Source organism: Copadichromis virginalis, linkage group LG10, assembly GCF_057382275.1.
Source record: "Copadichromis virginalis isolate Kocher_CV1m ecotype Utaka linkage group LG10, C_Virginalis_male_GT1.1, whole genome shotgun sequence".
NCBI lineage: Eukaryota > Metazoa > Chordata > Actinopteri > Cichliformes > Cichlidae > Copadichromis > Copadichromis virginalis.
Window position 1 is genome coordinate 32,891,157 of NC_140627.1, and position 25,633 is coordinate 32,916,789.

The window sequence follows — 25,633 nt, forward strand, 5'->3', positions numbered from 1 at the left end:
TTTTCAAAAGCACTGACTCACTTTTGAAGATAGCCTTTAGTGGCCACTAGAGGAACTGCAGCTTCTGGCATTTTTGCTATAGATGCAAAATCCTCAGACAAAAAGTGAACTGGAACTCCTAAAGATCCAAGAGAGCTTTAAAAAAGTTATAGTGTGACAGATGGTAAAGTGCACAAATATCGCATTGACTTCATTGTAAATAAAAAGTTAAAGAATGCACAACTCAGACTGAATGACACATAAAATTCCCATTCACAGGGAACAATTAGTCAAACTTTTTACAGGGACAACCACAGAGTGTGGGGGACTCCAGGCAGAAATGGTCCTAACAGATGAATTAACAGCAACTGTAAAATTATGATGGTAACCCGACAGCTGTGGCTGAGCATGCATGGCCGTGCTGCAGTTTGCTTAAATGCTGTGCAGCTCTGCAGAGTATTTGTCTCTGATGTCAGCTCACGGCTGAGACTTTAATGGCTGTGTACTGTTGTCAGGCATAAGGAGAGAGCGGCAGCAGGGTTAGCTGTGCCCCGCCAGCACCCAGATGGTCTGAGAAGGATGTGTGAAGCGTGAAGGAAAGAATATTTAAAAGGATATCATCAGTCCTCGCTCTGTTTCTGGTTCCTTGTTGGTTCCCAGTATGTCAAAGAGCCTCTGAATGTGCTCACAAAAGTCATCTCAGTGTCTAGAACTTAAAAGATTAAAGACTACAGAGGCTTCTGTAACAAAGGAGCCGCTATCACGCTCAAATATCCGTGAGGCATCGAGCGTCAGGGGCTGATTTATTGGAAGCAAACAGTCGGGGAAAGCTAATCCCCGACTGTGAGGAGCTGCAGACCAAGACGTCTTCCTCTGCACAGCGAACAGGAAGACGAAAACACGAGCAGGTCTTCCACCCAGCTGTTTCCTGCCTTGTTTTTCACAGCCGAACAAAAGCACAAAAACTAATTAAGCATCAACTGAGCTACTGTGCAGCTGATCGATGCAGACTCACGAGCAGTGCCAAAACATTTTCACGCTTGTATGAAGCAGAAAATGTTTCTAAATCACGACGAATCCAGCTGTCAATGAATCCTAATGTGAGGTATTAATATTTACCTCGAGCGACTGCTGATCATGACCTCACCATCGTGGACAGGACGGAAGTCCGGCGAGCCAAGTGGTGCAGATGTTTGCTGATGCTGACATCAGCGTTTACAACATTTTTAGTGAGTCAACATTTCTCAGCTGAGTTCAAGACAGCATACATATTAAACTACAGCAATAGTTCCTGCCCACAGTTATTCTAGCAAATGGATGGAAATAAGACAAGAAGTGAGAAAGTTCACTTTAAAGGTAAATTATTAATTACTGTATTTGTTGTAAAGGTTGGAGTTCATATTGAGATGGAAGACTGAAAGAAATATAATCACGATTTAGTTTAGACATGAATGCAAACAGAGTTAGTAAAGCTGGGCGACTGGACGACTATACCGTCTCTAAGTCCATCGTCAGTTGTTTTTTCTAATCTTATTCATCCATTTTTTACCTCTTAATGTTTTTTATTTTACTTTGGTAAAGTGGAAATGAGTTTCCTTTGTCTATGGCCTGGACGGCCTTTCTTCGGCTGGGTCAGGAATACCTCGGTGACCCTCCAGAAGAGACTGTTCTGGAGAGGAAGACCATTTTTGATGATCTGCTGGATGGACGGATGATGATTCTTATTCATGACACTGAAACTGGATATTTGAAGGTCGAAACAAAACAAAGCTGGAGACTTGGTGACTATCACAGAGACTTGCTGGGTAATCGCAAACAGACTAGTTTTTAGTTACTGGATGTGCCAGCTCATCAACTTTCCAACTTTGATTATAGTTGGAAACTCCAAGGTGTCCTTAATCTGACTAGTTTGTCAGGTTTTCTGTGACTATTAACAAACTGCCCAAACCAAGCTGGTCTCAGATTATTTTGCATCTTTGAAAAAATAAAAAACAACCACGTAGATGTGTTTCTATTCAAATCAGCAGATTGTAAAGTTAATCGAGGCTTCATTTTGCAGGATCTCTTGTACCTGGTTGCAGGTGAGTTAGCGCAGTGAAAGTGAGAATCCATTACTCTGCAACAAAAAACTGCCTATATAAACACAAAACTGGCTGGTTTTCTATCCAAACGCAGCAGAAGAAACTGAATATAAAGACAATCAGCCACAGAGATGTCTTACACAGCAGATGAAGCTGTTCCAAAAATGCACTTTAGTGTTCTCAGATGAAATAATCAGATATAGCCAACGGAGCGGACGCTGGAGAGCATGAGCAGCTTGACATACGCGGTGAAAGGAGGGGAAAAGACAGAGGGAAGTGCTGCACTGCTTGTATCCAGGCAGAGGAAGAAAAGCTGTGAGGCAACTACCCACAATGCCCCTGTGGAGTCGCATTGGCTGCCACCCTCCCTCCCCTAAAACACACACATTTGCACACACACACAAACACTCCAATAAGGCAGAGTGCTTAACTCAGCAAACTGCAGGCCTCACTGCTATCACTCATGTTTGTCTCCTGGCTCGCTCTTTGTTTTTCCAGCGATTTTCTGCTCCTCTCCGTTTCTGAGGCCGTTTGTGTAACCGTGTTTACAACTTGATCACAAACACTTCGAGCATCAGAGTATCCAGCTTTAAACGGCTCGTATTGCTTAAATCCAAACATTTGTCTGCTGGTGTGTCTTTATTTCAGGCTAAATGAATGGAAACAGCACAGCCTTCCACAGGTACTACAGCTGTGGACTGGTTAGAAACAGTCTCATGTCATCGGAGACGCTTTGGGTGATGGAGAAAACCATCTGGAAAACATCTGCAGTGTTTAGTTCTTGGCACCAATGACTGCACACAGTACAATTAGCTTAATTATTGCCCAAAAAGATAAAATAAATAACTAAATATGACTGAAATGAAGACAAAACTAGAAACTCAGAACCAAACAAGCTACAACCTGGAGCAAAACAAGCATTTCCTGTATTTTACATTTCTATTTTAAACGTTCACCTCGGGTCGTTTGAACTGCAAATTAAATAAAGCTAAACTTCAGATTTGGAAGCTCTTCAGGCCTTAGTTTGTACAGGACCTCAGTGACTTTGGGAATTCATATCTGACTTTTGGGAATATCTTTGATAATTCCTTCGTTACTCCAATGAAGTCAAAAATCTAAGTGACTAAAAGATGACATTAAGAACTTTGGTGACCTGAACACGATCTCAGGAACACGAACATGGTTTTGGTCATTTGGACGTAACTTGACCCAAACTACAGATTAACGACTTGAAACAGACTTTTGCCGTTATCCTGTCTGACACGACTTTCAAATGCGACTTTGATGACTTAACCTTGGCAGGCACAGACTTTATTTTGGTGACTCCTTAGTGACTTGCCCTTGACTTGGGTTTTAGTGGCAGTAACGACTTTGTTAACTACTAACTTGTTACTTACGTAGATATTTCCAATTTTTTAGGAAAGTTTTGTTTTGGCAACTATTAAACATACTTGGCATCTATGAAAGACTTCAAACACTCTGACATACAAACCTACCTTGAGTTTACTTTGTGACTTAAAATTATATTAACAATTTGGTAACCGTGCCAACATGGTAGCAAGGATGCTGGGTTAATCCCGTTGGTACTGGTGGCTTTGACTCTGGTGACTCAGACCTACAGAAGTTACTTGAACCTGACTTTATGAACTCCTACGTTATTCTGGCAACTTAGAACCGTCATCTGTTGAATTTTATATCTCAGCCAACTTTGTTGACTCAGTGTTAGATTTCTGACTTCTACAAAACTTGATAAACATTGGTGACTTTGACTTTGCCGATTGTTTTGCTACAATAACAACTTGACTATGGCTTTACAATATTGAGGAATGACTTTGGTTGATGTCGAAGGACCTTGGAAAGAAAAGCATCTGGACTTCTTTAAGTCAGACTTTGGTTGATTTTCATGACAAAAGCCAAGACTTTGGTAGACTTAATATAAGATTAGATAATTTGTCAAGGATATTGGGATCCTACCTAACTTTGGGAAGTTAGTGCCTCTTCCTGCTTTTGACCATTTAATGAATTAATTTGTGTTTACACTTTGAAAGCTTGGGTCACAAAATCACAGATCTGTTACTTGAACTATGATACATGACGTTTTTGACTGTGAAATAATTCGGCCAACATGGACACAACATTGACTTTGATGACTCAGATGTTTCACTGGTGACTGGAAGAAGATTTTCATGAATAAAAACTTGACTGCATTTGATTATTGACTTGAACCTGATTAGAACAGGACTGGTGACAGACTCAGACACGATCTCTGGGCATTACTTTTCCCAAATCTGGGTTATCGTTGACCTCGCTCTTTTAAGTTAACATTACACTTGAGACTAAACTTTTGCCTAAACCATGAAACCAGTGCACATTTTTTTTCTCAGTGGGGACATATACCCAGTGCAGTGCATCAAACCATCAACATCGCAGCTAATGCCTAACACCTGTGGGGTTTTTGGTGGTTTTCTGGCAGAGCCTACTTCTTCTTCCAGAACCACTCATTGGTCACTTCCATGTGGTATTGGCACTGACATCAAAACGTTGGTCTGGCAGCAGCATTATGGATAAAAGCAGGAGAGGGAAGTTATCCCTCTCATCAGGCAGACAAACTGTTCTCTTCTCTGCTCGACTGCAAACCACACAGAAACAAAACTGGGCCGCTGGGAGCAAACAAGCGTACAGAATACAGAGCGGCAGAGGCTGGAAGACAAGGTGAAGGTGAGAGTGGAGGGAGGGTTCACCATATCGAGTACAAGCAGGGAGGTGATATCTGAAATAAACAACAGAGGGAGGTAGGTGGACTGCAGGTTAAGACTGCAGGTCCTTTTCTTTATGAAAAACAGAGATATGACTGCGGTGAAGGACAACAAAGCACAGCGGCATTTCTCAGTTTTTCACTTTAACTGGAGTCGAAAGCGAATTTCAAGAACTCCTGGCTCATAATAAAAACTGCGAGAAAGCAGTTATATTTGAAATATGCAGCAGTCAAGGTCCATTTGTGACTGCTCGTATACAGCAGTGTAATACAATGAACGGGTATGACACGTGTATTTTATGTCTTTCCTGCTGATAAAAGAAGATGAAATGTCAGTGTAATGCAAAATTACTGCATAATAAAAGGTTTGATAACCTCTTCCATCCAAAGAAGAAAAGGTGTGTTTAACATTTGTGCTGAATCTGGTGAGTATGTAGTCTACTTTCTGTTTCAGCTGCAGCTTTACTTGCTTTAGTTTGAGTTTTAGGGGTTTGGGAACATCTCATTCTGGAAGCGCTTCCTTTTACTGCCCAAATGAGCCCCTGGTTATGTTTAACTTTTTCAGATTTGTTGCATTTTTCATTCCCTGCAGTCACACGGACACTTTTAAAAACACACTGCTTCATATACACACAGCACAGTGTGATTAGTTTCATTTAAATCTGTTAAATTGTTTTTGAGGAGGTGAGAAAGTGGCTTAAATTTGACAACCAGAAGGAGGCGACTCTTCAGAAGTCTGTGAGAAAACCGCTGATCACTCGATCTGTGACCTCAGTAAATACTCTACTGGTGATTTTATGGTCTTAATCACTACTTTTAAGTCTGATTAATGTTCAAAATTATATTCATTTTGATAATTATGCTCCCAGATAGAGAAAAACAGATAAGTGACCTTATGTAAGCTCATTACAGCTGCTGCCACTCCCAAGCAGTCAGCGCTGAACTGGACTGTACATCCTGAGCTCCTCGGTCTGTTATGAACTTACTGTGTAATAATATGGAAGGAGCACCGGCTGCATTTTAGCATCTTTCACCTTGTTTTGGGCAGCAGGAAATTTGTTCTTGTGTCCTCGGATGAGGCCACCGTGCACTGATTCCTCAGCAAACAGCAGAGTGAAACAGTTTACGGCTGTTAACCGTTAATAAGCCGTGGACACAGAATGTTTAGCAGCTAAATAGCGAAGTTTTGGTTAGCATCTCGCGACTTGTCAATCACAAAGTAGGCCTGATCCCAACCATACCTGGATTTACTGAAGACGATTCCATCAGGAGTCTGTTTCATGAAACCAGAACGAGCGAGCACTGAGCATCAGAGGAGTCGCCCCCTGCTGGCCACTAGAAAGAGTGCAGGTTTAAGGCACTGCTGCGTCAGCTTCACTTTCCAGACTTTATAGTCTCTGAGAGCAGCCAGACTGAGAAGATGTTCTGCTTCACTGTCCACATAAATCCCTCCTGTCAGCTCTCAGGCAGCAGCAGTCCGGAGAATAAAGCTCCTCTCAGTCTCCCGTCCTCTGGGGCTCAGAGCCGAAGCGCTCACCCCTGCTGGGACCGGGCATGTACAGCCAAATCCTGTGCTGCAGACACGCTCCTGCCATCCAAATCCCCGTTTAATACCAGGATGTGACAGACTAATGGAGAGGAGGGAGAGGCTGAAAGACACAGACTCCCCCTGAACACACTCTGATGGAAATTCTCAGAATAACAAACAGTGCAGCAGAAAATCTCAGGGAACGCTGTGTGAGAAGACATCTTTATAACATAATGTTACCTGATTATGGTACACCTGGATACATTTTAGCCTAATATTGTAGACCGACAGCTGGTCGCAGCTGTCTGTTGCAGCTTCATTGTTCAGCTCCGGTGAGATCTTCACGCTCTCTAGCTGAAAATTTTATGTTATTTAAACCAGTTTAAATGCAGAAAAATCTCATTTGACTCAACTCTGAAGTCTTTGTTAAAGAAAAATAAACTGTTGGTGACACTCTGCACGAGCCAGCTGTCACTGCTTCTGCTTGTTTTTTCTGTCACATTTAACGATATGGAAACGATCCACAACTATCAACCCCCCTAATATACATACCAGCTGTGGAAGACTGATTACTGTGTGTATGCAATGTTTACATTATGCTTATGATCTTTAAAGTGGAGCTATTCTACTCATTTCCAGCTATGTGCTTTTATTTATCATGCAAAGCTTAAGTATCAAAAGCTGCAGTTCCTCTCATGTCCACCAGAGGCTGCAGCAGTCAGTCTTCATAGACTTCCATATTAAAATGTCTGATGTTATAGCAAAAACCAAATATGTTTACAGGCTGATGCAAAAACTATTTTCTTCTCTCAAGTGAGTATATTTATAAGGCATAAAATTGGGGGCGTGGCCACTTTGACAACAGGCCGTACCTGCTAGCTGTTTGCTAGCCTTCACGTCAGCTAACTGGAGTAGCTAAAGTGGACCTTTGAGCGCTCGTGGTTCCTTCAGGGGCAGTTTTAATGCAGACAGTCTCAGAAATCTAAGTTCTGCTGACTGAAATTCTAAAATTCTAGGATTTTAATACCACTGTGCCCCAGTTAGCATCGAATTAACAAAGCTATCTAAGCTCATAACTTAACACTCCGCCCGTCATCCAAATAAGGTCCCTTCAAGCTCAAAAAAAAGAAAAAAGAAAAAGAACAACATGTTGGCAGCTAAATCACCAGTGTTTAAAACAGCACTCTGATGTCACGGTGGATTTGTCCATCTTTTATATACAGTCTGTGATTTAGAGCAGCTTTTAGCTCATGGAGATTACGTAAACATACACTGACCTCATTATTTAGAAACTGAGTGTTTAATGTAAACATCCATCAGTAGAGCAGAACATATATGACAGAAACAGCTTATTAGGACCTCTTTACAGTTTAAAAGCATCATATTTCAGTTTGGTCTTCAAGTGAAGCTGCAATCGTTACCTGAGACGACTCGCCTGCAGCTGAATCCACCGAGAGGGAAACGGGGAGCCTTCAAAGGCTCAGAACAACAAAACCAACCATCACAGCACATGTGTGCACACACGCAAGCCTCTGGGTGCTTTGAAAAATGTGTGTGTGCGCTCATGTTGAAAAGCAAACACACACCAACACCATTTCATCCGTCCTCCCTGCGTGAGTTTTCCCGTGCTACCTGAGCCCTCAGGAAGACTCTGGAGGAGTGATTCCTGCCGGTCTGCAGGGAGAGAGGAGTCTCAGCCTGCAGGCACAGAATAACAAGCGTGATGAAAATGCAGCCTTTGTTTCAGGATCCGTGGAATCTGTTCACCATCAAATCAAATAAGTCAAATCTTAAAATCAAATCTTAAAGCACACTCTGAACGATCTGCAAGCTCAAACACAGCATCTTTCTTTTTTTTCTAGTCTCTGCAGCATAGATGGACAGATGTGACGACGGGCAGACATGCGGGGCATCAGCTGTCTCGATGCACAAAGAGGCAAAAACAAATCGGGGCCATGTTTCCTCTCCAAGAGGCAGCATAAGCTAAATCATGCAGATTCAGTCAACAAACTGGAAGCCAAACTGGCGCTTACGTGCCCCAAATACTGAACCGGACGACCTCCTGTCTGCTGAAACTCAACATTTACCAACCACTAATTGTCTGGCCAAATGCGTGCTGGTGAAAGCATAATTGCCTGCTGCGTTGGCCACATTTGTTTGTTTGTAGGGTTTTTTATGCAGGAGTTGCTGCATTTGTTTACAGTATGGAGGAGTTGGGGGCGGCTGCTGAGGGCATGGTGGCCACACTGCTTACATGTACGTCTAACGCTGACCTCTACTTCACTTAGTCTGCACAGTCCTCATATTTTATAATTAAAATTAAAGTTTCCAGGATCTGCTCATTTTTGGAAACGCCTGAAACGTCCCTTAATTTGTTGATTCAGAATAAAAACAAATCCATTTCCTTCCTTCCTCTACTCACATTTACTGGAAGTGTTCAGAGACGATCGGGGCTTTTCTTTTTTCTTTTAAATTGATCGATATCAGCTGCACTAATCCTTTCTTAGCTGTGCTTGGCTCTGTTCATGCGCCTCAGCTCGCTGCTGCTGCAAAGCTTCTTTAAGACAGCCAGCCGGCGAGCTTTCTGCCACATGAGGCAGTTAAAGTGAAAGCGTGAAACATCAGCGAAGATGCGCAGATAAATTAAACATCGAGGTCCATTTCATCCAGAACACAGTGTCACTTCCTCCAGACACTTCAGAAGTCACGCTCACATGTGTTAAGATTTAGCTGTCTGTTTAACTGTTAATGCGTTGATGTAACGATGAATCGAGGTTCAGAATTGTCTTCGGTGTAGCTCATTATGTAATGACATGCTAATTAGCAGTGTGCTAGCATGCTAACCTGGTCACCGCTGAAATTTTGAGTGAACTGGAAATTCATCGGGCCTTTGTGACGTTACTGCCAACTTTATTGGTTGATGTAAAGGGAGGAAGAAAAATCAAGCGATTGACTCGGCTACAGAAAACAGTTAAAACTGAGCAGAATCTATTGGGTGTGGCTAATCATTCTCTTAACCCAGTTCAAGCTAACTGTGTTGCAGTGTTGTTTGGTCTGTTCGAGCTTTTGGAAAATTGATATAATGAACCACAATGAGGAGAAAAAAAGTGTGGTAGATGAGATTTACAAATGGGTTGTTTGAACATGTTGCTACGTGGTTGCTAGGCAACGTGATGACATCATCATATGTCAGTGTTTGCTGATATAGATGTGACATTACTGTCATGAAATTAAAATGATTCAAATAATTCTTTCATAAAGGTCCATTTATGCTAAAAACAGGCCATTTCAGCCCATTGCTAGGTGGTTGCTAAGATACAAGATGACATCAAACTGATATAGATGAGAACCTTCAGAGGTCAGAGATGTGCTGAACTCCTGATTGTGTGGGAAAGAGAGAGAGTTTGTGTATCATTCAGATCCTTTCAAATAAATACTGCAGCTACTGCTACAGACAGACGCTACATCGTGACAAACTGTCTCATGTTTTAAGTTAAAGATTCTTAAAAAGCCTGTGTCAAGGCTGCGGAGTGGAAAGGAGGCAGATCGACTCTTTGAAATCATTTTATGTATCTACAGGAAGTGGTCAGGCGGACCATCAGTGCGATTGTTGGGCTGCAGCCGTTACAGAGAGGAGTGCTGACTCTTTGTGGACACCACTCCAAGTCTGACGAGTCGAGCTGCGCTCAGCTGCATGGGTGCCAGCTCACCCGTCGGGGCTTATGGGATTGGATGGAGAGAGACGCACAGAAAGAGAGTTTATGACGCCGACATTTACACTGATGTTGCAGCTGCATTCATTTAAAATGCTGAGTGCATCAAAACCATCAGGAGAGAAAACTCCAACCACTCTAAGGAAGCTCAAGCTGCAAAATCATCGACTCCAACTCTTCATAAAAACTCAAAGTACCCTCATGTTCTTCATTTCCAGACAAAAACATGAAGGGAGGAAGAACTAGCATGGCTCAAAGACCCCGAGACCATCGAGGTGACTGTGCCTCCCAATTCAGTCCGTCAAAGCTTATAACAGAGCTCAACACTGTAAAGTCAAACTGAAAGTTTTTAAACTGGTTCTTCATGTGAAGAATCACAAACCAGAACGTCAGGAGAACACAGGCTGTGCTACACTCAGTGCTGCAGGTATAAACTACAATAACCACCTTTAAACAGCTGAATGTATGAGTGCAACAGAAGGCATCCCTTTAGTTTTCTAACTCTAATAAAGACAGGTGACGGTGCAAAACTACACACCAACACCATTTCATGTGAAACTAAACGGCTGCACGCTCCACTTCCACGCTGCCACTATAACCCACATTGTTGAGAAAACACCCGATAAGATGAAAACAGTATCTGTGCAGGGCGGGGAACATAACGATTTCATTTTAGTGCAGAAGATTTTAGCACATGTCTACCCTTTACTCACCGTTACCTGCAGGTGATTTCATAATCTGGCTCACAGTGTTTTTGAAACGTGACTTTTAATCATCCCAAATCTTTTATCTGTGGGCTTCGTTTGTGCTAGCTTAATAAAGATATTGGTGCTTTCTTTAAACCCTGAGTGTCTCCAGTGTAATTTGGTATGTTTGGTATGAAGTGCAGCTTTCAGTCCCAGTAATAATAAAAAAAAAAAAAAATCATGCTGCTGCTATAAAAACCAAACAAAAACACACCAGGACATGTCAGCTTCATAACACGACTCAGATGTATTTATGCACAATACACCAAATTAGACGGTGTTTTAATCTGTTCTCATGGAGGCCGCTAAGGCTTTAAATCATCCATCACTGTGTGAGCTCTGGTCATGGTGGCAGCAGGCTTTGTAGGTTTTCAGACGTTCTTCTCTCCCGCCACACTTCCCAGTTCCTCCTTGGGGATCCTGAGGCGTCCCCAGCCAGACGTGATATATAACCGGGTCTAAACGTGGTCTGGAAAACCTTCAAAGGGAGGTTCCCAGGAGGCAACCCAACCAGAAGCCCGAACCAACTCAGCTGGCCCCGCTCGATAGTTGACTGTTGGGATGTTTCATTGTTGGGTAGCTGTGTGGTTTACAGTGAAATCTGTTTTTAAAAAAATCAAAACTTTATAAAAAAGGGCCGTGAAGAACCATCAGTGCGAGTTCACCAGGTTTAACCCCAGTTTCTTCTGAACGCTGGCCCCAAATGACCATTAGCACAGAGATGAGCGCACATGTAGAAACATTAAAGCTCAATTTTGTATGCAGAGGATGACGTTGTGTGTCTTTTTGTTCATAGTCGTTAATTAAATGCTGTCGTATCAAATGAAGACGTGCAGAGACAAAGGAACAAAAAAAAAGTCCAAGTCTTTCATCTGAAACAGGAAGTGGGTCCAAAAATCCAAGTAAGGAAAAAGGGTCGCACACACAGGAAGTAGAAGCAGCTTCACTGCAAAGAGCTAAGAATGACAAAATAAAAACCAAGCGCACACCTGTCTGTCCACAGGTGCGTTTCAGCTCACGTTGGGGTGTTTTCTTCCTATTGGAACTCACTCCAGTGTAAAATTCAGGAGAGGGGCGCTGTGGACGAGCGCCTGGACTGTTACAACTAAATCTGTTTGTTTCCCTTCGCGACTCCCACTCGCCAGGTGTGTCATTCATCACACGGGGCTGAATCACCTGCTGCCACGTCACCCTGCTGAGCCACAGCGGCGCTGCTCCTCCTCAGCGCCTGAGCCACAAAAACGGGGAAAACACGATGAAATTACTCGTCGCCTCCACCGCCTCCGCACATCTGTGAGCCTCTCCGACACACCCCGCTCTCACTTCACAATAAGAGTCTGTAAAACTCAATAAAAATGAGAAAGATGCCTCCCTGCACTCTGTAACAAGCTGCCCTGTGTTCTGTCACTTAACGTCTTGTGTAAATCCGCGAGCCTCAGCCATCATCCATAGAGCGAGGCCTCGGCAGCAGCGAGGCCTCGGCAGCAGCGAGGCCTCGGCAGCAGCGAGGCCTCGGCAGCAGCGAGGCCTCGGCAGCAGCGAGGCCTCGGCAGCAGCGAGGCTTCAGCGGCGGGGAGATGGCAGCATGAATACTGTTTTTTTCAGAGGATTAGAGCACATTTTTCCACCTGGAGCTCACATGCAGACAAGTATGAGGGAGGCCTCCTCTGCAAAAACATATCCAGGGAGAGGGAGACAGAAATGGAGCAAATCTGACTTAATTACAGAGAAAATGAAGCCAGAAAAGGAGCTGACGAGGGAAGGAGCAGATGGATAATGACCAAGAAAAGGAGCTTGTGAGGTCTGTAAACCTGCGAGGGCATTTCCTCCACACGGCTGAGAAACAGGAAGCTAAAACCCGACACCTGTATCGCCTCTGCAGGGTAACCGCGTCTCAGCAAGCGTCTGATGCACCAAAACCTGCAGTTCCTCCAATGTCCTCTAGGGGCTGCCTCCAGCAGTGAGTCAGTCTCCATAGACTTCCAGGTTAAAATGTGCGACTTTACAGCAGAAATAAACACATTTAAGGCCTGATAGAAAAAACTGTTTTGGTCTCTAAAGATAATTGAATCCTCTGTAACGACTGTAAGGACGGTCGATTTCTATAGAAGTTTTTATTGAAGCATTTTAAAGTAACTGTCTTATAAATAATGAGGTTTTTGTGCTGTAAGCTGCAATAATGAATGATCTGAGAAGTCTGGAAGAAAGAGCCTTAAAAACAAAATGATGTGATGTTTATAGATTACTGCAGAAAGCAGGCTCTATGGGAAATAAATGTTTCTGATTCACTTCAGCGAGATGATCTTTACAAACCGACACTTCTCTCGTGGTCCTTGAAGCATGAATGAGTAACGTGCTAATGTCAGAAACTTTATGGTGCTGAAGTCATAAAACAGTCAATCAATCAGCGCTGAGCGTAACGCTGAGCTTCAGCAGCAACTTTCTCACTTTAGGAGACGTTTCTTCCTTCTTTCTGAAACTCCTCCTCCTCCTGCTGTGGACGACAGAGATAAAGGCGCAGACAGACAGGTGAGCAGAGATGGGCAGTAACGCGTTACTTGTAACGCGTTACTGTAATCTGATTACTTTTTCCAAGTAACGAGTAAAGTAAGGGATTACTATTGCAAAATCGGTAATTAGATTACCGTTACTTTCCCGTAGGAACGTTGCGTTACTGCGTTACTAAAACCGTGATTTTTTTTGCGAGAATGTCTCATGACAGTGACGTAAGCAAGTGCGACGTTGGTGACAGCAGCTGTGTGCAGATCAACAATGGATAATATATCGAGTGCGGGAGAGAGTATGAGCGTGCAGCGTTTAAAGTGTGGAAGTACTGACCTTACTTTGAGTTTGATTCCATAAAAAGTGACAAAAACATTAGCGTCCATCGTGCGTGGGAAGAAAACTTCTTTTTACAGCGAAAAAAACCCCTAAACTTCCGAGCAAGCACCGAGTAGCTACGACGTGATGGGAAACTCACAGAGACACTCGCGCGGATTCTTCAACTGACCGCAGCACACCTGCACCAGGGTAACCCTCCGCCTACCCTGCTCCTGCTTTACAGGTGAAAATAGAGCAAAAGGACCGCTGAGTCTTTGACTTTATTTATTTTCTGCTGTGTTTTACTTGCATCTGTTTGAAAGAGTGAGTGAAAACACAAAAAATATTTTATTTTATGTGCTGGAATGTGCAGAAAATAGGTTTAAATGTTAAACTAATTTATTCAAGTCAGAGAATGTTGCATATAATTAAATGTTTTGCTTGATGCATAAAGTTAAAAGATTAAAACTGATAAAACAAGTTAAAAAAAGAGACTTTTCCATTTGATTACATTTTGTATGATGGATTATGTAGAAAAAGTAGAATTGGGCTGAAAGATCTATCACTTTATCACCTCTTCAGGTTGTAAATCGTGTTTTTAAAAAGTAACTAAGTAACTAAGTAATTAATTACTTTTGAAAATAAGTAATCAGTAAAGTAACGGGATTACTTTTTTGGGGGAGTAATCAGTAATTAGTTACTGATTACTTTTTTCAAGTAACTTGACCAACACTGCAGGTGAGGAGTATTTTTAGACATCCTCAGATAAATCGTGCTGGATTCGGCGGCGTCTGAAAGACTCCGATTTCTAAATAAACCTGCTGCCCGCTCTCAGGCTCGGCTTTGAGTCCGACGGCGTTCAAAGCCACAGCTTCCTCCAGCAAACAGCAGCAGCTTCACTCAGCTCCACAACAGGCATCCAGCCACTCTCTCACACAGCAAGAAACATCAATCAGAATAAAGAAATCACATGTTTTTACTGTTACTGCATTCGACAGGTAATTTGGGAAAGTGGTTCTGATCAGAAGGCCTCAAAGCAACCAATCAGGTAACAGAGCGAGAGGTCCCTTTCTTATTCTTCCCAAAGGTGGGAATGTTTAGCTTGTTTAATTTTGTCTTAATGGTAAAATGACCACATGCAACTATTTCTTTACTTTGATCCGCCATAAAGACGACATTTGATGACCTCACCCGTAACCTTAACGACGAGCACCTCAGTTTACGTCAATAAAGTCTTTGTTTGACGACCAGACGACACTTCAAGGTTTACGTCTTTTAGGCTTTCAGGGAGTAAAGAGTTGAGACAAACTTCCCCTTGGAGAAGAGTTCAGCTTTTTGTTCAGAACACCTGACGTTGAGTTAAAGTTGACCTCTGCTCATTTGGTTGACTTTCTTGAATGAAGGTGGATTTTTCTGTATATCAAAGTCTTTCACAAGCAGCGTTGAATTTATCCATCAGTCCATCCACTTGACACAAATCCAGATCTGGGGCAACATGTGAAGCAGATGCCCAGACCTCCATCCCTTACAGCCTCCTTCTCTGGGACTTCTATTTGAAAACTGAGGCAATCTCACCTCACAGGAGGCATCTGACTAGGATATTAAAAAAAAAAAAACTATTTGGCTATAAAATAAACCACCCAGGTCACCGTACCTGAGTCAGCATTACTGCGCCCCATCATGGAGCCGGGCCTCTGGTAGGTGGCTGAGCGCAGGAGACGTCGTGGGGTTCAGAGCTTTGTGGACTGGGCAGCGGTTAAAGATGGAGGCCCTGCTGGTTCGATCCCAGGCTGCCTGCAGGTCGAATTCATTCAACATAATATACATTTGTTTATCAAATCAAATCATCACCGAATCATCTGATAAGCAAAGTAACTGTTCATATGTGCCTTTAACTGAAGGCCCGTTCTGAGGCCGGATATTTCATGATATTTAATGACTTCCAGGTAAATCTCACTGTAAGAGGTCCTGCATGGACAAAGGTCAGTGCCTGAAGTGTGACGCTAATATGATGAAACCCAGTAGAGACTGGTGGATTATTCCCATTGGTCTGACTGGTGAAAGCATGCTGCAAATGGATTTTCTCCATTTTTACCTCAGATTTTTATTTCACCAAAACCTGCAGAGAGTGTGAATCTCCAGACTCCATGAAAATACCTTTTTTCTCTACTTTCAAAGCAAAACCTGATGTCAAACATCACTCGATAGTTACAGCCTGATAACTGGGAAATCCAGACGACTGTGCAGTTCCAGGAAGAAAAATTAGGCGGTCGTTTAAAGGAGCGGGCGATCGCGATCAACGGGACCAGCTCGTCCTGCGTTATCGCTGCAGTTAAAGAAGGTTCAGCTGGAAAGAGACGCTGCGAGAAAGTAAACAGCCCTGCAGTAATCGTTACCACGGCTCAGTCAGCAGGACAAAAAGGCTGTTCCAGGAAGGAAGTCAGTCACACAAACTGTGGACGCGCTTACGATCACAACAACGCTGGGTAAACCACACCCATGTAAGGCCATCACTGTCCTCCTCTAACTGAACAAACAGGAGCAGTTTGTGGTCAAAGCATCAGAATAGGACTGAAGACAGATTCACTTTCTTCCCATTTATTAAAAAGACTTTGAGAGGAAATTTCCAGCTTTTCTTTTCCTCCCTGGCTGTTAGTTTTTATTGATCACTGTTACACAAGCTGATTAAACATGTTTAAAGTCCATCCATCCATTTAGATCCAGCCTGCTGATATACTCAGCTTCATTAAGCCGGTGTTTATCTCAATCATTTTCTCTTTCCAATTAAAGAAGATGAAGAACAAACATCAGGACAATTTAACGAACGAGTTGAGCGAGCTTCATAAACAAACACGAGCTCACCCCATTATTCATGACAAACACAAAACACTTCAAACCAGTTAAAGTCATATTTTATGTGTGGACTGGGCGATCTTTGAACCATCCAGGTCCTCGTGGAGTGTTTGAAGGCGTCTCTTTCTCTCACAGCTCTTTGGAGCTTCTCAGTTGTGTCGACTGACTTTCACCAAAGTTCTTATTCAAGTCAAAAACAAGCACAGCAGCATGAAACACTCTCGCGAACAGACGGCGGTTAGCATTTATGACTCAACTGGTTTGTTGTCATCAGTGTTTGGGTCGTTACTCTGAAAAAGTAATAGATTACACTTTACTGTTCTTAAAAGTAATGGAGTGTATTGTTTAATTACTTACCGGAGAAAGTAATTTGTTACATTAACCACTAACCTATGGGCTACAGACCCTAATGAGGACACACACGACCTTTCTTTGAGTTTTCACATATGAACACAAAGCAAAGCTGAACGCCGGCCCTCAAAGACGCTCCAAAGCGACCGCCACACTGACCCTACTGCAGAAACATGAACAGGTACAAACTGCAGCCTGACAGCTCGTCAGTTTGTTACCTGTTGAAGTTCAGGCTCTGGCTGCTGGGCGGAGTCTGCATACGCTCAGAACATCACTCTGGGTTCTTGGTTAGCTTAGCGTTAGCATGCTGTTGGAAAAGTTGTGCTAGCAGCATGCTGCTTCCACTTTATGCTCTCGTCCTTTTGTGCCATAAAAATGAAAGTGATGTCCATATCTCCAATCCTGAAGAGTTTAAGACTGCTCCACCATGTTTCACCTTCACATGAACTAAAATCAGCTTATTGTCACGAAGAAACAAAACATAAAACAAACACGTTTGTTTGACATTTTTTGAACTTCCACCCGATGTGCAGACAACTGAAGGATGTTTATAAAGCAACTGTCACTGTTATGTCATTACTGACTTTACTGCATTAACACGCTACATTACGGCATTACTGAAAAATGTAATATGATTACAGTAACATGCTATTTAGTTACTTTGTTACTTTGGTGTAACGTCTTACAAAATTGCAAACACACAGTGTAGCTCTTTGGGTCAGAGTGACAGCCAATCCAAACTCATAAGGCTTTAGTGGATCACTGCACTCTTACTCTGCCAGGAGATCCCGTGAATGTCAAAGACAAATTCCACAAGGATCCATGTTGTTATCCGTCCACACGGAGCCCTTTACAGTCTGATATTAGACGTTTCCGCTGCACTAAGAGTACATCAGGATTTTTACACAGTAGTCCACATCGTCTATCAGGTTCTCGCTCGGCGAATGCACAAGCTGCTCTCTCTTTTTGACTTTGTTTAATATTTTGAAGCCTTGGAAATCAGCCAGCGATGCAGGGGAAGCATTCATACACTCACAGTAAGACAGCTTGGATTAAATTTGAAGAAGAGCATGAACAGGAAGGCAGTAGCTGTCTTTCATAAGTCCAAACTCAGCCTACGTGGAAATGAGTCAGAATGCACTCGGGGTACAGTAAAGCATGAAGGCAGGAACGTTTAACCAGGTTTTCTCACACGGCTGTGCGTGAGCCCAGATTCAGTCAGAGCCTGCTGCCCTGTTTCCTATGTGAGCGTGAACATTTTCAGCCACTCAAAGTGAACTGTAGCAACGTCCATCTGATATTCTCATTAAAATTAGAGCCAATATATTCAGTAACATCATAACATCAACACCATTACATTTTACTGTTTAACACAGTTTCATTATTATCAACTAATCTAGCCTTTATTCAGAGACAACGCTAATTATTTTATTCGTTGGAAAATCCTTACTTAAATATAATCGATATTTTTGTTTATCAAACAGACAGAAACCGCAGATTTCTGAGACTCGAACCTTAACTCTACGTGAACCGAATAACACCCCCAAATCCCTGAATACATCTATAATCCAGTCCTTATGTACAAAGCTGCAGATACAACGGAGGAAGTCCACAGTCCAAAAATGAAAACCACAAGTCCAGACAGGGTGCAAAGAAACTAGATGTGAGAACTAGCTGGCAAAGATCGAGGGAGTGCACATCCACAGAGACGGAAAGGATAATGGGGTACAGGTGACCTCAACCAGACACTAATGAGGGCAGGAAAATGTTTTTAAGGAGTCCAGTGATAAAGTAAAAGCAGAAAACAGAAGCACATGGACACATTTTCTTTTATCAGCACGCTGTCCTCTAGTTTTCTTTCCCTGGATGGTGCTAACATTAATCACTAACATTAAAGCGATGCGCTGACGTTCCGCCGGTTTGGACGAGCATCGTCGATCTGCAGCCAAACCTCGTATCTAACGTAAACATGTGAGGAGCTGATTCAGCTGCTGAGCGTCTCCCTCGTGCAGCATCCCTTCAGGTCCTCTCAGGACAATAAAAGCCGTTCCTCCACATGTGTTTGCTCTTGTCTCATCCACACATGTGGAAGGAATAACGGCTGCAGGCTGAAGAGGCGGGGTGGGTCTCCCTGAACAATCCACAGCTGGGACCGCTCCTCCACTTCCACACTCCCATTTAAGTTTTATAAACAATTCGCTCTGGCCATTTAGCAGCCGGCAGCTTTGAATAGCTCAACACTGAAGGTCAGGCCAGGTCAAACACACACACGCGCACACGCGCACACGCACACGCGCACACGCACACACGCACACGCACACGCACACACACGTCTCAGTTTTACGTCGCGTTCACATCACGAAATAATAGGATGGAAAATTAATGCTTTTTTTAGTCATGATAATCGTCAATAGTCAGTTTGCTCCTTTCTTCAGAGCTACATGAGCAGATTATGGATGATGTCACTGTTTAAAAAGGCGTGCAGTCCCTTTATTTCAGTGCCCAAAACAAGCCAAACGTAGCTCGAGTCCTGGAATTAAGGTGTTTTTAAATAAACATTTCAAACTGTTTACAGAACAATCAGCTGTTCTGCATCAAATCTGATGCCACACAAATTATTTGCGCCACTCCTAAAACTTCCCCCGTTTCTTAACAACTAGATGCCACGTTGCCTTATCATTTTTTGATTGGTCGACATGGTACTTTTTTGGACGAATAGGAAAGGGAGAGGGGGGTGGAGTTTGTTTTTGCTCACAGGCTTTCGAGCCTTTTTTCTTATAAAACGCCGTTTTTACCGTTTCTTCCCGCAGTAAATATGAACAACGACAGTATTCAGGAAGAAAACCAAACATTGCAGATATTTTTATCATAACTCTGGTTTTACGTGGCCGATCAACAGTTTAAAAACTGGTATAAAGTCCACACTTTTTCCGTTATGGGATAAGGTGGCATCGTTCTAATCCTACACAGGAGCAGCCAGTCACTGACTAACACTGCAAAACAGGATTGTTAAAGTATTCATTTTAATTTCAATTCAGGTTCAATTTTTTTTTTGTGCGCAACGCAGATTTTCTGTGCGCAGAGACGTGCCAGCAGTGCGCAGCTTAGAGGGCACATTGGCTCTGTACTTATTAAACTCTGACTTTCGTCTGAGTCAGGGCAACAATAAGACATACAGCCTGTGTGCTGCAGCCAGGCTTTAGTAACCCTGGACTGTCAGAGTCTCACTGAGTCACTGAGGTTTAAATCTTAACTCCATGCTGGCAGACACGGTAACGTTTCTCATGCTCAGACAATAAATTCTCGACAGCCTCCTGCAGCCTCTGCTCTGAGCTGTACACGCTTTGTCTTCCAGTCAAAGGAGATCTCAGAGTCTGAGTCCCACAGGACAGAAAACTGAACATCACAAAGATACAGTCCTTGAGCCACAGCACAAAAATCCCGGTCTAATCTTCACAGCCAGGGGTGAAAGGTTTTAGAAGATCTCCAGTGTGAGCCCGGCACAGAGATTTGGCCATTAAACCAAATCCAGCGGTCCCTGAAGTCGTCACCAAAGACGAGTCGCTGGTTATCTTCCCAATCATGTCTGAAAGGCAATTTAAAAAGGCCAAAAAAGAGAGGGCTACGCTACAGAGCTCTGCCTTCTTTTTATTTGGTCCGTTTACCTTTTAAAACGGTTCCATTATTTCACAGTTGTAGCTACACCGGCTAAGCTAACAGTGTTCAGTTTAAGTGTTGGAGCAACAATGAAAATGTCGTTTTTTTTTATCTCAAACAAAAACAGGAAAGCAAACTGGAGGAAATTACAGCATGCTGTTTCTACAGGCTTCAGCCTGAGTCTCACTCTGTCTGTATTTACTGTAGCAGTTACCCGACGCATCACTGTGACGCTTGAGCAAAGTTAGAAGCTTCACGACTCTTGTTCATGAGTAAAGGCGAGCACAGATGTGTGCTGTCTCTGAATCTATAAATACGCGAATCACATCAGCGTGGTCGAGTTTGACTCACTGAAGGTCGGCAGTTTTTGAAGTGAACCGCGTCAGTCGAGCGCTGAGAGCCGAGCTGTGTCACTGCACAGCTGAGTGAAATACTTCAATAAGACAAGTCAACAATCAAAGCTGACAGAAAAGCCAACCTTTATATTCTTTGGAATAAATTATAGGTAAAACCACCAACCTTTGCAGTGTAAAACCTTTTAAATGACAAAAAGTTTGCTTAACTAATCACATTCGATGAGTAAAGTGGACCTACCATGTTGCCCATCACGTACAAACCGCTCCAAAGGTGGACTTTAAAATTAAACATGGCTGAGGTTCAAAAAAAAAAAAAAAAAAAAAAAGTACAACTAATAACTTTGAACTGAAAGCTTCACACAGTTTTAAACACTCAGAGTCACACAGTTTTTTTCTACTCTTGGACTTGGATGATGTCACAGAGATGGAATATCCCTTATATGGTCATTTCAGGCACAGACGCCCCACCCACCTTCTGCTAAAAGTGTTTATGAGGGGCAGCCAATCAGAAGAGCTTAAACATAAGGATTATTATAAACTGTGAATCATGCAAAGCTACTCTGGCAGAGACACTTTGGATTTGGTGGCCGATTCGTTCCCACAGTGTTTCTGTTTTAACTTCTCGGCTACTGTTTAAAATACCTGAATTTAGAACAACAGCTGCAGACTGTGAAACATCCACAGTCTTGCCTCTAAAATCCTTTTTTGCTTGTTATCCAGGGAGGGATCTGAAAATCTGCAGAAATATTCACAAGATACAAAAACTGGAAACGAAACGACCCTGAAACAATGAGCCAGGAACACAGATGTTACTGAACCTGTTTAAAGACTCTCACTTGCACTTCTACTGAGTTTGAATGGACAGAAATGAGGAACAACCACCACACATCCTTTCAGTCCTAGTTTTAGTAGTAGCTGCCTCTTCAGTGAATGGGCCGTGCGTGGCAGCCTTTAAAAATGGTGTCAGATACTTTTTTATAAGAAATGTAACCTTTTAAAAGATGCAATATTTATTAATAAAGTGGTTAAAGTACACCCACTCTAAAAAATTGCCCATGTTGACAAAATATTAGGATAGGATTAACTGAAAACATTTCTGGGTGCGTGTAAAATCAGCCAATTTTAAAGTTGACTTCTGTTAGCAGCCGTTATTCCCCCTCATGCACGCTCACTTAGTCCGATTAGTCCCCTCGTCAGCAGGCCTTCAGTATTTACACCCCCCTCCCTCCACTGACCTCTTTAGCTACCAGTTTCAGTTTCTATCCCTTCCCAAATCCTCATGAGCTCCCTCTAAAGCTCTCTCCTCCCATCCCCCATCACCGCTAACTGCCTCCATCTGTAATTCTGCTTTCATTTCTTTATTTTCCTTTGATTTATTCATGTATGCAGGAGCTGCTTCACACACCGACAGGCTGCTAAAACAACGACTTCGTCAATCAGGAGTTCTTAAAAAACAAAAAAACTAACCCATCTCTTACAAATTTAGCCGTTAAAGGCAGTTTCCTGCTTGGTGCATCAATGTCGTGTCAGTTTACAGTCAAAGCCGTGCTGTTTATTGTGGTTAATGCTCCTTATTTGTCAGGCCTAAATACCTGGTTAAGCGCCTCGTGTGTTTAGTGCCGCTGCAGGATGATAAATGTGGATCTCCAATGTAATTTTTCACATTTTGAAGCTACAGCTGACCTGCAGGTGTGTTCCACCACACTGAGGCTCAGGTCAGCTACCAACAATAATAACCATCAATGGTAATTCAGACCATGAGTTTGAGCTGTTATAAACTATAAAATCAAATAAAACAGACAACAAGTGCAACAAACTTCCACACGTCCGGCTGTAAGTCTCATATATGACGTGCAACTTTAAGCAGCTTTGAGATGCCTGCACTCGACACTGATGCTGCAAGCCACTTGGCAACCTTCCTCCACTTAATGTCATGTTTATTTGACATGACATTCAAGTGGGATGATTGATGCCTGTTGTGTCTGCCTTTTGGTTTTCCATTTTAGCCAAACAACCACATAATTACCGCAATAATTGATGCAGATAAAGTGGTCCTGATATAGCTGGAAAGCCGTGCTGCACAAAGTAATGTCGTACTTCTTTCTGTTTGACTGTGAAGTGCTAAAAGCCGAATTTCCTCGGATTTTAGGAGCTTTTAAACATGATCAGAAAGGCTCAGGGTTCATTAAAAGCTGTTTCCACAGACCTGTGAAGCAAATTTGAAAATGACGTCCCCTGTTTTGCTGAAGCATCAACATCTGGAGCTAAAAAAATGAAGCCAAAGCAGAAGCACCGAAAAACAAGTCACTGCCCACAGACTGATGTCCAAAATAAACCTGTTTACAGCCTGCTGAAAAAGAGTTTGGGTTCCTGCTAAAGACAAGATATTTTCTTCTAACCCTGAAGTTTAAATAGTATTTAAGCCACGTATACTTAATGTTATGGCTACTTTGATTGGACCTTGCATGATGCCGTTGCCACTCCACTAGCATATACCTCGCCTCCATCAGCTTATCAGACACTTCATACAATCCAACAAACAGTCTTCCTGCCTGCTGGTTCAGATCCAGATCTCTGTTGAAGAAGATGCTATTATAATTCACGCCATCTGGCCAATGTGTGAGCGACTGGGGTTTTCTTTCTTTGGCCAAAGCGTTTTATTTTTAGGTGAAATTAGTGTGTATCTGTGGCAGACTGGCTATCAGGAGAACCGGGACATTTCCCGGTGGCCTGAGGATGGTTCTGCACCGGCACACATTTGACACGCCCTCCAGAATCCACGCATCAGTTGCGAGTCTGTCACGCTCACCTGCACTCTCACCACAGCATCACCAGTTGCCACAACAGTCGCCTAAAAGCTGCTTATATTGTGAGGTAAAGACCCTACAACAACAGAGAGAAAACCCAACAATCAAATGACCTCTTATTAGCAAGCAGATGGCAACACTGGGAAGGAAAAACTCCTTTTTAAGAGGAAGAAACTTCCGGCAGAACCAGGCTCAGGTTGTAGCGACCATCTGCCACAACTGGAATAGAGTCAGATTCCGACCTTTCCCACATCCCACAGCCATAAAACATGGATACCAGTTTTCTCTACATTTAGTTAGTTTAAATGAACTTTGTTGCGTTTCCATTTCAGGTGCTGTTGATGTTCTAAAGTGTGGTTCTTACAGGGCTTCCCTTTATTTATGCTGCTCAGTTTCAGATCAGATCCAACACTTGCATCCTTCACCCGAGAGAACTCTGCAGATATCCACTCACATATGAGCTTAGGCCTGTGAAGCCAAACTGTGGTGAGTCTGTGGTTTGTCTTCGAGGTGAAGGTCCGGACATGCTGACCACAGCAGCCGTCCAGCTGCCAGCAAACGCCGCGCAGCGACCCTGCTGTCATCGACGCTGCTCATGAGCTCTGACACAGAAAAACAAACAGAGATAACAGCGATGTATCTGTCTCTGTCAGGCCTGTACTGTCCCAGGCAGTGTCGGTGTGACTCAGACGTCCACAGAGCACAAACGCTGGCCTCCATCCATCCATCGCACAGAGAAAGGGATGAACTGTGTTTCTGCATCTGCAGTTTCATGAGCAGAGGAAGATGAGGAGAGCTCTTCTTTTTGTTGTTGTTGGCAGGAACAGAGACACAGAGCAACAACAAAAAGTTTCCAAAAATACGGATCCATCTTTCCGACAGCTCAGAATAAAAAAGGCTGAAATAAAGCAGAGGGGTGTGGACTTAAAAAAGATCTGCTGAATGATGAAGAGGAGGTGGAGGAAGCTTCAGAAAACCTAAAATTACAGCTGCTCTCACAAAAACAACAATCCATTGATAACACGATAGTCATATTTTTTAGTTGTGACCTTTGATCAGTATGTGCTGTTTGATGAGGATGACAGTCACAATCCATAGACGAAGAGCCCTGAACAGTTACAGTCAAACTCGCCTCGTTCAAAGGTTAACCGGTTTAAAAAGCCATTACATCGGCCCATAGGTCGAAGAATGAGCCCTGTAAGCTGCATTGACTTCCAATCTGAATCCAGCCGGAGCGCCGACTGGCAGTGGTGGTGGCTTCAGGTCTGATGGCTTTTTATTCAATAAAACGGGGCAAAGAGGCATTAGGGCTCACAGAGTTTAAAAACAGGAGGAACTGCAGCGAGTTTCACCAACAATAACCTCTGCACAGGCTAAGGAAGTGATGTGCTGGTGAAGTTTTATACTTTATCTGGGTTGCCCAACAATTTTGCTTCTATATCGTTAGCCAACCCCAAACCCAACTTTTATACCACAGCAAACCATTTTAAGGACATTTCATGGGTCATTTCACAACATCTTTGACAAGAGGCAAGTTTTAGGCTGTACATGGTTCACAGGGGTTAATCCTGCAACTGTCCAAAGATAGAAAGGGGTCATCTTAAGCAGGACTGTTGTGAGATTATTAGGAAAAGGTCTGTTTGTGTAAATTCTGCAGACTGTCCAAAGTTTATTGCCTTCTTTATTCAAACAATCTTGAAAACTTTGTCAGTTGAGTCTTATCTCTGCAACAAAGACTGAAACAGCCATGGTGACTTCTACTTTGAAGTCTCAACCTGAGCAGTTTCATAAGGTAGCCTCACTGTAATTCAGCCCTGGCTTTATCACCACAATTTAGACAATGAAAATGATTTTGTATAAATTTAAACTAAAATTTCATACTGTAAACCATTTCCAGGTTCAAACATTTCTTCAGATCATAAATCAAGTAAATACTGATGCAACACAGAGTTAGAACCAGTCCAAATTCTTTCAGAGTCAAAATGAT

The 25,633-nt window shown here is 42.8% G+C and overlaps 1 protein-coding gene across 6 annotated transcripts in view; it reads right to left on the reverse strand.

Moving 5' to 3' along the window:
• The window catches only part of dbn1 (drebrin 1), a 116,384-nt gene that overhangs the window by 72,281 nt on the left and 18,470 nt on the right, over positions 1-25,633 (reverse strand). The gene's annotated exons all lie outside the window — the stretch shown is intronic.